A 9,703-nucleotide genomic window follows, 5' to 3' on the forward strand; every position below is an offset into this window, starting at 1 on the left:
TTTTGCTAGGGGAAGATGAGAGTGATCTTCGCTGGTTGGTATGACTATATAGGAAGGTAGTCCATAGTTGATGATAAGGTCGTTGGCATCCATGATGGTGAAGTCAGAGGAACATTGTGTATACCACTCACTATTCTCTTCCATTTCAAATAACAGGAAGAAAAAGAAGACAAGGGAAATAGAAGATGGGAAAGAAATGAAGAAGAAGTAATGAGTGAGAGCAATGAACAGGAAGCAACGAAGAAGAAGAAGACCAGAGGATGCTAGGATTCTCAGGGGTTTCTTACAAAAACCCTTTTAAAGATTGCCTTTTGGGCCCTCTTTTAAGCAGGTTCGTCGGATCATAACATCCAATAGGCGGGCTAAATTATGGACCGTCAGATGGTGAGGCGAAACGATGGCTATAGGAAAGGGTGTCTACTTGTAATAATATGCAGACACATGTCACCAACCAAAAGCTTGCAGTAGTAACTGATTCGATAGATGATCATCTCGAGACGTCAGTATGTTTACCAAAGTAATCCTTGTTTTTTGTACCCCCCCTTTTAAATTTATTTCTGAATAACATAACTTCGGGCGGATTTGATACCAGACAAAGTTAGGATCAATTGTTTCCAAATATTTTTAAGGCTAGCTTGGTATTAGAGCCCGGACAAATGGCAAGCCGAGCGATTTCTAAAAGTTGTTGTACCTACCTAAGTTAGTTGTACTTCAGTATAGCCCGATCGGACTTAGTTCGGACGGATTTAAGAGCTCTTTAGAACATATAGCACATACTCAAAATATGAGTTGTTCGACAGTCAAATATTAAGGTGAACCCAAGTTGTGGATTTGCCAAAAGCTTAGTTACAGGGATTGCAAACATGAACAAAGTGTTCTAGTGCATTAAGAAAAAAAGTGGGTGATTACAGAGTAAATCATAACAAATCAAAACAGTTGGGGAAACAGGTCAGGTAGAGCTTTGTGATTTATCCTCTTACGATCAAGGAAGTGGGAAGGAGGATCGGAAGCTAAGCAACCACCTTCCTTTAATTGCTCCACTGCCCCCTCCACTTCGAGAAGGAGTGCTTTGTTGATAGAGTGGACGATGGGCATGTTGAAGTCAGGTGTTTGGAGGAGAGTTTTCTTCCTCGTCTCAAAGCGTTCGCCCTCTCTTGCTCGGTATGTCTTTGGCTCCACTTGTACAGTCACCAGATCGACCAAAATATCTGTCGTTCAGATTCCTTGGAATATAAAGAACTCTGGGTAGTTGCCAAGTCCAAGTAGAGAATGTCTCGTTCGACATCTTGAGCAGACAGCTCAAAAACATTGGCAACAAGTTTGGCTTCGAATGTAGCCTTTTGCTCTTTCAATTGTAAGGATAAGCGATCGGTTTCAACCTTTAGCTAGGAGGATAGGCGATTAGATTCTATAATTTTTTCGTCTAGCTCTGCCTTCATATGTGCCCTGAGGGTCGTCCTTGATTGAAATTTAGTCTTAACAGTCTACAGGGCAGTTTGTAATTTGGTCGCTCTCTCAAGTTCATCTTTGGCTAGTCGTCGTGCCTCTTGGAGTTGGGTTTTTAGCTCACTTAGCCATTTAGATGAGGGGGTTGCAGTAGCTTTAGAAAGTTGTTGTTTTAGTGATTCATTTTCCTGTGCCAAAGAGTATAATTGTTGGTCGACACTCATCTCAATCACCCAGCTCTAAAGGAAAGGACAAACAACATTATAAATAGTCAATAGGGAAAGTGGTAGGTTAAAATACCTCACCTTGGTTCATATGTAAGCATATTCATTTGCTAACTCCCTAGGAGTTAGCTCACTGAGCTGATTTATAGCGTCCTCCCAGGCCTCTGTTAGATGACCCCTTAGAAGTATCTGGCCGATTGGGGTAGTCGAGGGAAAAGTTATGGCCTGAGCCGATGGCATATCGAAAGTGGTCGAAAACTGATGAGGCCGTCTCGACCCAACAGAGCCTGAAGCAGTTTTTGCACGAAGAGATATGATGAATGCAAGGTCTATTGGCTCGTCCGACAAGGAAATTACCTCCTGAGTTCGAACAAGCTCTGATGTTGGGCTAGTATAGGGAAGAGAGGGCAGGGTCCACTCGGAAGATTACTCTTGTACTTCCTCCTGGGCAGGCTCTGTCCGGGTGGGAGATAGATGAGCGGAGGGTACCTCACTTGAAGGCTCTTCAGTGGATGGTGCTAGATTTGTCGGGGCTTCAACATGGATAAGTTTGTGCCATTTACTCCTTTTTATAGTAGCATCCTCTCCTTCCAGGGGAGTGTTGGCGCTACTCGAAATTCCATTCTATTTCCCCTGTACAAAAATGTGTACAAGCACAAAACTTTTCCTAGTAATCCATGTGCTTTTCAAAAGTTAAACTTGGATTGCAAACAAAACTTAATATTATTAATCCAAGTTCAACTCATGTGTTCATCAGAAGTTAAACCATATTACAAAAGTTGATTAAATATATATTTCAAGGATTGACTTCCAGGTTGTTGGTGAGGCACTCGACCTTCTTGGGTATGAGATCATCCACCACTTCCTAGACAAACTCTTTCAAAGAAATTGAATATTTAAACTCCTTACAGTAAACCCTAGGTTTAACTACAGAGACCTCAATCGAAACACAAAATTGCTATTATCTTGTGTTGGTATTTCAGGATCCATACAAAAGAAAACTAAACTAGTACACAGCGGAAACAATTAACTAGTTATACCTTTCTTTGTATCTTAAAGACCTCTTGATCTTCTGTTGTATTCCTCTCCTCCTCTTGAACGTCGTGTGAGCGATGATCTACCAAGACAACACCACCCGAACCACTTCTTTGCCTCCAAAACTTTCGACCACCAAGGGATGCTAGAATAGGGAGCCTCCTTCTCTTCTTCTTCTCCTCCTCCAACTAACCGACCACAAGAAGATGGAGCCTCTTGATGCCGCCAGCCCTTGGTAAAGGAAATAAGGGGAGAATTGAAAGGGAAGAGGGCCGGCCACAACAAGGATTAAAAGAAGAGACTTAGGTTGTGTTGTACCATAAGACACCATCTACCTCTCTTTTATAATCCTTGGTGAATGAAAAAAGGAAAGATTTAAAATTAAAACCTTCCTATTATGTGTGGCCGACCCTTATTTGGGCAACAATTAAGGAAAAATTTTAAATTAAAATATCTCTTTTAAACCATTGTGGATGACTACAAAAAAGGAAAGATTTTAAATTAAAATATCTCTTTTAAATCCCTTTGTGGATGACTATAAAAGGAAAGTTTTAAAAATTTAAATCTCTCTTTTAAATCCCTTGGAGGATGGCTATAAAAGGAAATATTTTTAAAAAAAATTAAAACTCCCTTTTAATTCCCTTGTGGCCGGCCCCTTTCTTGGGCACCAAGCAAGGCTTGGCCGACCACCTCTTGGGCTCCAAGCAAAGCTTGGCCGACACTTGCTTGGGCACCAAGTAAGGATGTGGTCAGCCTATTACTTGGGTAAGAAGTGGACTTGGTTGGATACCAAGCTTTATACATAGAGGCTATAACAGGGACCTAGAGGAGGAATTGACTTTGACCTCCTGATGAGCTTGAGCTTCCTGTGTTCGACCTGAACACCGACTCAAGTTCATCAATAATAACTCATACCACTAAAGAGTTATTATTAAACTATCGCACCAATCTCATATTACATTATGGTCTCCTTCTTATCATGAGTGCGTTAATCTCCCTGTATTTAAGATATCGAATGTTCATTAATTAAATGAGTTACTAACAACTCACTTAATTAACATCTAGCTCCAAGAATAGTACCACTCAACTTCATTGTCATGTCGGAACTAAGCCCACCTGCAGGGTTTACATGACAATCCTTATGAGCTCCTCAAGGGGGCATCATCATCCTAATAAATAGGGCACAATTTCCTTCTATAATCAACAACACACCATATAAATAATATTATTTCCCAACTTATCGGGCCTATTAATTTAACGAATAAATCTCACCCATTGATAAATTAAAGAAATAAATACTAAGTATATGTGCTTGTTATTATATCGGGATTAAGAGTAGCACATTCATAATAACAGAGGTTCTATTTTTTTATGCAGTCAGTATAAAAGAAACAACCTCAAATGATCCTGCTCAATACACACATAGTGTACTAGTGTAATTTTATAGTCAAGATAAACTAATATCAAATTATACTACAATCATTCCAATGGTTTATCCCAATCCATCTTGGTTGTGAGCTACTATTTATAATTTATAAGGAACTAATAACATGATCTTCTATGTGACACCACACACCATGTTATCTACAATATAAATTAAATGGACAACTGTATTTAACTAAATACAGACATTTGACCAATGTGATTCTCATTTCAAAATAAATGTTTATTCAAAAAGCTAGACTTTTAGTATACATTCTAACAGGGAGAGCCTTCAATCATTGGAGGCAGAAGGGAAGGCAATTCCTCGGAAGCAGCGACAACGCTGGACTCGGCTGTGAGACTCTCAGAAGCCTCACCGGTAGGGGTGGCAGGTTGTAAGCCTCGTTTAGCCTGTAACTCTTGCTCCTTAGTAAGGATTTCTTGCTCTTCCAGGTCGATCGAGTCATTGACCAGAGCTGAGAAAAGGGCGTTCACTGCATAAAATAAAGAATACCTTAGTTAGTGATAATACAGTGACCAAGTTATTGAAGCTTACCAAGGGAGCCGGGAAGCTTCTTGCATATAGGACTCAAGCCAAACAAATGCAGGAGGCCTTCACGTAGCTATTGGTGGATCTTAAACTGTTGATGGCTTAGTTTAGGAAAGTATGTGATATAGGTAGTAGACTGTTTGTAATTACCTATGTCAGGAAGGGGGGGGAGGGAAGATTGCCCGTTGGTCGGCTTAGAGGCAGGCTCAGGCATTTCAAGGAAAAAGAAATGTGGCTTCTAACTCTTATTCGAAAAGGGCATGTCTTTGAAAAAGATGAACTTTGGGTGAGATTGAAACAAGAAAAATCCTGGTTCTAATTTTTTGGGATACGAAAATATAAAGAAATTTTGGGGTGTAGAGGAATGTTAAACAAACGAAACAACATAAATGTGCCACATACGACATGGATGGCATTTGAGGCAAACTGTTGTAGAGGGATAAGAAAATACTGGCTTATCGCTGACAAGAATAGGGGAATAGGGAAACGAAGACCGGCCGCTAGCTGGTCCATAAAAAAAGGTAATGTGATGAGAAGGGGGATGATGAGGATGGGTGTCGAGAGAAGGGATGATGATTCGATAACTCTTGGGGATTTCATACTAAGAATGAATGTAAGCTTTATCAACGACATCAAAAATTGAAAAGGTCAAGGTGTACTAGGGGGCAAAGGATTCTTCAGCCATGAGAGTGTTAGAGTGTATACTAAATGTCTAGCTTTTTGTATAAATATTTAAGAATCACATTGATCAAATGCCTACATTTATGCTAAGTGTAGTTGCCCATTTAATTTATATTGTAGATAACATGGTGTGAGGAGACATACAGAGGATCATGTTATCATATCCTTATAAATTATAAATAGTTGCTCACAACCAAGATGGAATGGGGCAAACCATTGGAGTGGTTGTAGTGTGATTAGGTATTAGTTTATCTTGACTAATAAATTACACTAGTACACTATGAGTATATTGAGCAGGTCCAATTGAGGTAGTATCTTTTTATACTGACTATATAAAACAACAATACCTCTGTTATTATGAATGTCACGCCCCCAGAGGAGTCCCTGTCCGAGAAAATTTCGGCAGCATCTCCCCTGTATGGTGGACAATCTGAAACTTTTCTACATCTCATATACCTCAGCCACAGGCGGCTGGAATAATAACAGTAAATAAAATCAATCACCACGCAATTTATATATGTATTCAGCCTCTGGCTGTCACAACCAAAATACTCTGACTCGAAATCAACCCTACTCAACTACACTCGTAAAGCCCAAATCCGATTTTTCTTACCTCTTCTGCCGTCCAGGCAGGAATGTAGTAGTATAAAATCGAAAACAAATCCATCAACGAGACAAATTATATAATATCTAAGTATTCAACATCCAAATCCAAATATAGTCAAGTGAGAATCAAAAACAATACAAACGATAGCAAATAGCTGGAGGTCTGCAGGGAACTAGCAACTGGAACTCCCTCCTGACAGCATCAATCTGAAAATAACAACAATGGAAGCGGGGTGAGTCCAACACTCAGCAGGTACAATTGATATGCAAAGTAAGGAAATAACACCTAGCACTAATCATGCGTACAGTCTCCTGATGAATAAAGGTAAATACCAAACTGAAGTAAGCAGGAGAGAAACTGTACTAACCAGGACCCGGTAAAAGGACAAACAGTCCGAAAGGTATAGAAGACCTGTATGCATGTCAATCAAGGTATCCAAGCAATGCGATATAAGTGCAACAAACACAAACACAAACAATAAATGCATCATGCATATGATGCCAATGTCATGGTCACCGACGTCACATCAGACCGAGTGGGTAGGACAACCGTGCACTCAACACTACTCCGATGAGTGATCGAGTGGACGGATGCTGTCGAGTACATACTTCTACCCCAAATCATAAATGGGGGCGCGCAATGCTCTCATCTCCCGTACACGAAACGTGCTACATGCTGCGTCACACTACCCATGAGCGGATCAACGGAGCACCGGAAGAGTCAAACTGACGTGCTACCACGCTGTGTCCTGCTACCCATGAGCGTCACAACGGAGCACCGAACAGTGATGAAACTGGCAAAGTGCTCGACAATAAAGGAGCAATCAATCACTCAGCATGCAATCATGCGAATGGTGCATGTCACTAAACATAGTAATATACTAAACCAATCTCTGGACATATCATAATGTGCACCAAAGCAAATGAATCATATCAAGGTATCTGATCATATAAGGTATCCAACCTAGGTCCTGACATGGTAAAATATGGTTATATCACTACCCATGAGCATGTGGAATCAGGTACATACATGGAATGCAAAATAAATCAATCAATCAAACATATACCAAGATTTGGGTAGTGATTAACCGGAATAGATAAGAACCATAATTAATGAAACATGTTAATTCCATTACTAAGCATATCAAAGACAACAAAAGTCAAAAGTACCCGCCTCCAATAAGAAATGGTCCAATCCGAAATAGATCCCTCGTCGAGACACCGTCTCGAATCAAAGTCCTGTACCAATCAACATATATATTTTTATTTAGCTAAAATTCATAAGAATTTAAATAGCTAAATAAAATCCTCGAGGCTAAATTAGGGAAAATCCTAATCAACATAACCATTTGCCTACCTAAATTAAATCTAACAATTGACTAGGGTTAATTGTCTTAACCCTAATCATTCCATTAGATTAATTTTAAAACCAACTCAATCTATGACAAGGATCTATTATCCTACACCATACCTAAATTCACAGCCACTGGTTTGTACTGGAATCAAAGAGTTGCTGGCTGGAATTACTGCCGTCAAGGGTTGTTGGCTGCTGAAATTCTTCACTGTTCGGATCAGATGAAATCAAGATCGATAATAACCAATCAAACAACAATCCTAATCAACAACCGAAGCTTACCTCACTCTAAGTATCTTCCTGCCAACTCACAAACACAGATCTTGCTGCTGGAAGTTATGTCCGAAGCTGTGGATCATCCTCAATAAGAATAGCTAAAGCCCAAACAGGTCTGAAGCTTCCTCTGGTGAAATCCAAATGCCACAATGGTGCCGAGCCGGAACAGAGAAGAAGATCGGACAACAGTTGGTGAAGACAATAGCTATCCCTTCACCCAAATGGCTGGTGTGGAACAGATCCCACGCCTCTTCGCTGCTTATTACCGAGACCGAAAGAAGAACGATGTTAAGAAATCGAAGGAGACCAGAGAAACAACAAGATTTTCCCCCTTTACTGCAACGGCTAGGGCAAAGTGGCGTCGCCGTGATAGACAGAGGGTGCTAGGGCAGAGGAAGTCGCCGCGGCGCTGGGTCGGACCTGGTGGCCGACGGGGGTGGACGGGCCGAGAGGAGGCACCAGCGTCGCAGAATAGAAGGGTGGCGTCGGCAAAGGAGAAGAATTGTAAGAGGAGAGGAGGAAAGAGAAGAGGAAGAAGAGGAAGTGGGTGGCGGCGAGTAAGAAACCGCCGGAGCGGCGGTTAGGGCAAGGAGGAGAAGGGACGGGCGAGAGAGTTTGGCGTCGGGTGTGCGGGGAAAGAAGCGGAGGAAATAAAGAAAAAGAGAAAACAAAATAAAAAGAAAAAGGAATTTAAGAAATAAACATTTCCTCGCTTAAATGGGGTAACCCAAACAGGCTTTCCCGGAACCCCGTTTTATCCCCGTAAACTCGTCCATACGAGCTCCGAAAAATTCCCGAAAAATTTCCAAAAATTCCAGAAAATTCCCTTATTAATATTCGCCTATTTCCGGTATTTTACAATGAAAGTGTGTACTCTTAATCATGATATAATAACAAGCACATATACTTAGTATTTATTTCTTTGATTTATCAAATGGTGCGATTTAGCTCGTTAAATCAATAGACCCGATAAGTTGGGAAATGATATTATTTATATGGTGTGTTGTTGATTATAAAATGAAACTGTGTCCTAATAATCTAGGTTGATGATGCCCCCTTGAGGAGCTCATAAAGATTGTCATGTAAACCCTGCAGGTGGACTTAGTCCGACATGACGATAAGGTTGAGTGGTACTACTCTTGGAGCTAGATATTAATTGAGTTGTCAGTAACTCATTTAATTAGTGGGCATTCAATATCTTAAACACAGGGAGACTAACACACTCATGATAAGAAGAAGCTCATATAGTAATATGAGATTGGTGCGGTAGTACAATAATAACTCTTTAGTGGAATGAGATATTATTGATAAACTTGAGTTGGGTGTTCGGGGTGAACACGGGAAGCTCAAGCTCATCGGGAGACCAAAACCAATTCCTCCTCTTGGTCCATATTGTAGCCTCTTATTTATAAAGTCTTATATCCACACAAACCCAACTTCTTACTCACCTTAAGGTGGTCGACCAAGCCAAACTTGGAGCCCAAGCTAGGGCCGGCCAAACCAAGGTTAGATGGGTTCAAGTTGTGGCCTTCCCTAGCTTGGAGCCCAAGAAAGGGTGTCCGGCTACATTGAATTCAAGAGGAAGTTTTATTTTGTAAAATCTTTCCTTTTATAGAGATCCATTAAAAGGATGATTTTAATATAAAACTTTCCTTTTTTAGATCGGTCATAAAAGGAAATAAAAGAAAGTTTTTATTTTTTTGAAAACTTTCCTTTTATGTTGGTTTTAAAAGAGAGTTTTAAAATTTTAAAATCTTTCCTTTTATAGGTTTCTACAAAGGAATAAAAGAGAGATTTGAAATCTTTCCTTATTTGTAGTTATCTATAATGTGAAAGAAAGATTTTAATTTTTTGATAAAACTTTCCTTTCTTGAAACCATGTTTTATTTTAAATCGTATCTTTTATAGATATCCATAAAAGGATTTAAAAAAGAGAGATTTTAATTTATAAAACATTCCTTTTAGAACTATCCATAAAAGATATTTTTAAAAGAGAGATTTTAATTTTTGTTTAAAATCTTTCCTTGCTTGGAGAACAAGCATGTGGCCGGCCATGACAAGAAGAAAAGGAAGTTTTAATTTTTTTGTTTTAAAACTTTCCTTTTTAGT

The 9,703-nt window shown here is 39.8% G+C and overlaps 1 long non-coding RNA gene across 1 annotated transcript; it reads right to left on the reverse strand.

The window, feature by feature from the left end:
* Positions 1-7,186: 7,186 nt before the first annotated feature.
* LOC122021140 lies at positions 7,187-8,039 on the reverse strand. Its single transcript, XR_006122459.1, has 3 exons — positions 7,601-8,039; positions 7,436-7,526; positions 7,187-7,203 (listed from the first exon to the last, which is right to left on the reverse strand). It is a non-coding gene; the product is annotated as an uncharacterized LOC122021140 (long non-coding RNA).
* Positions 8,040-9,703: the final 1,664 nt, after the last annotated feature.

Source organism: Zingiber officinale, chromosome 9A (assembly GCF_018446385.1).
Source record: "Zingiber officinale cultivar Zhangliang chromosome 9A, Zo_v1.1, whole genome shotgun sequence".
In the NCBI taxonomy this organism is placed as follows: Eukaryota; Viridiplantae; Streptophyta; class Magnoliopsida; order Zingiberales; family Zingiberaceae; genus Zingiber; species Zingiber officinale.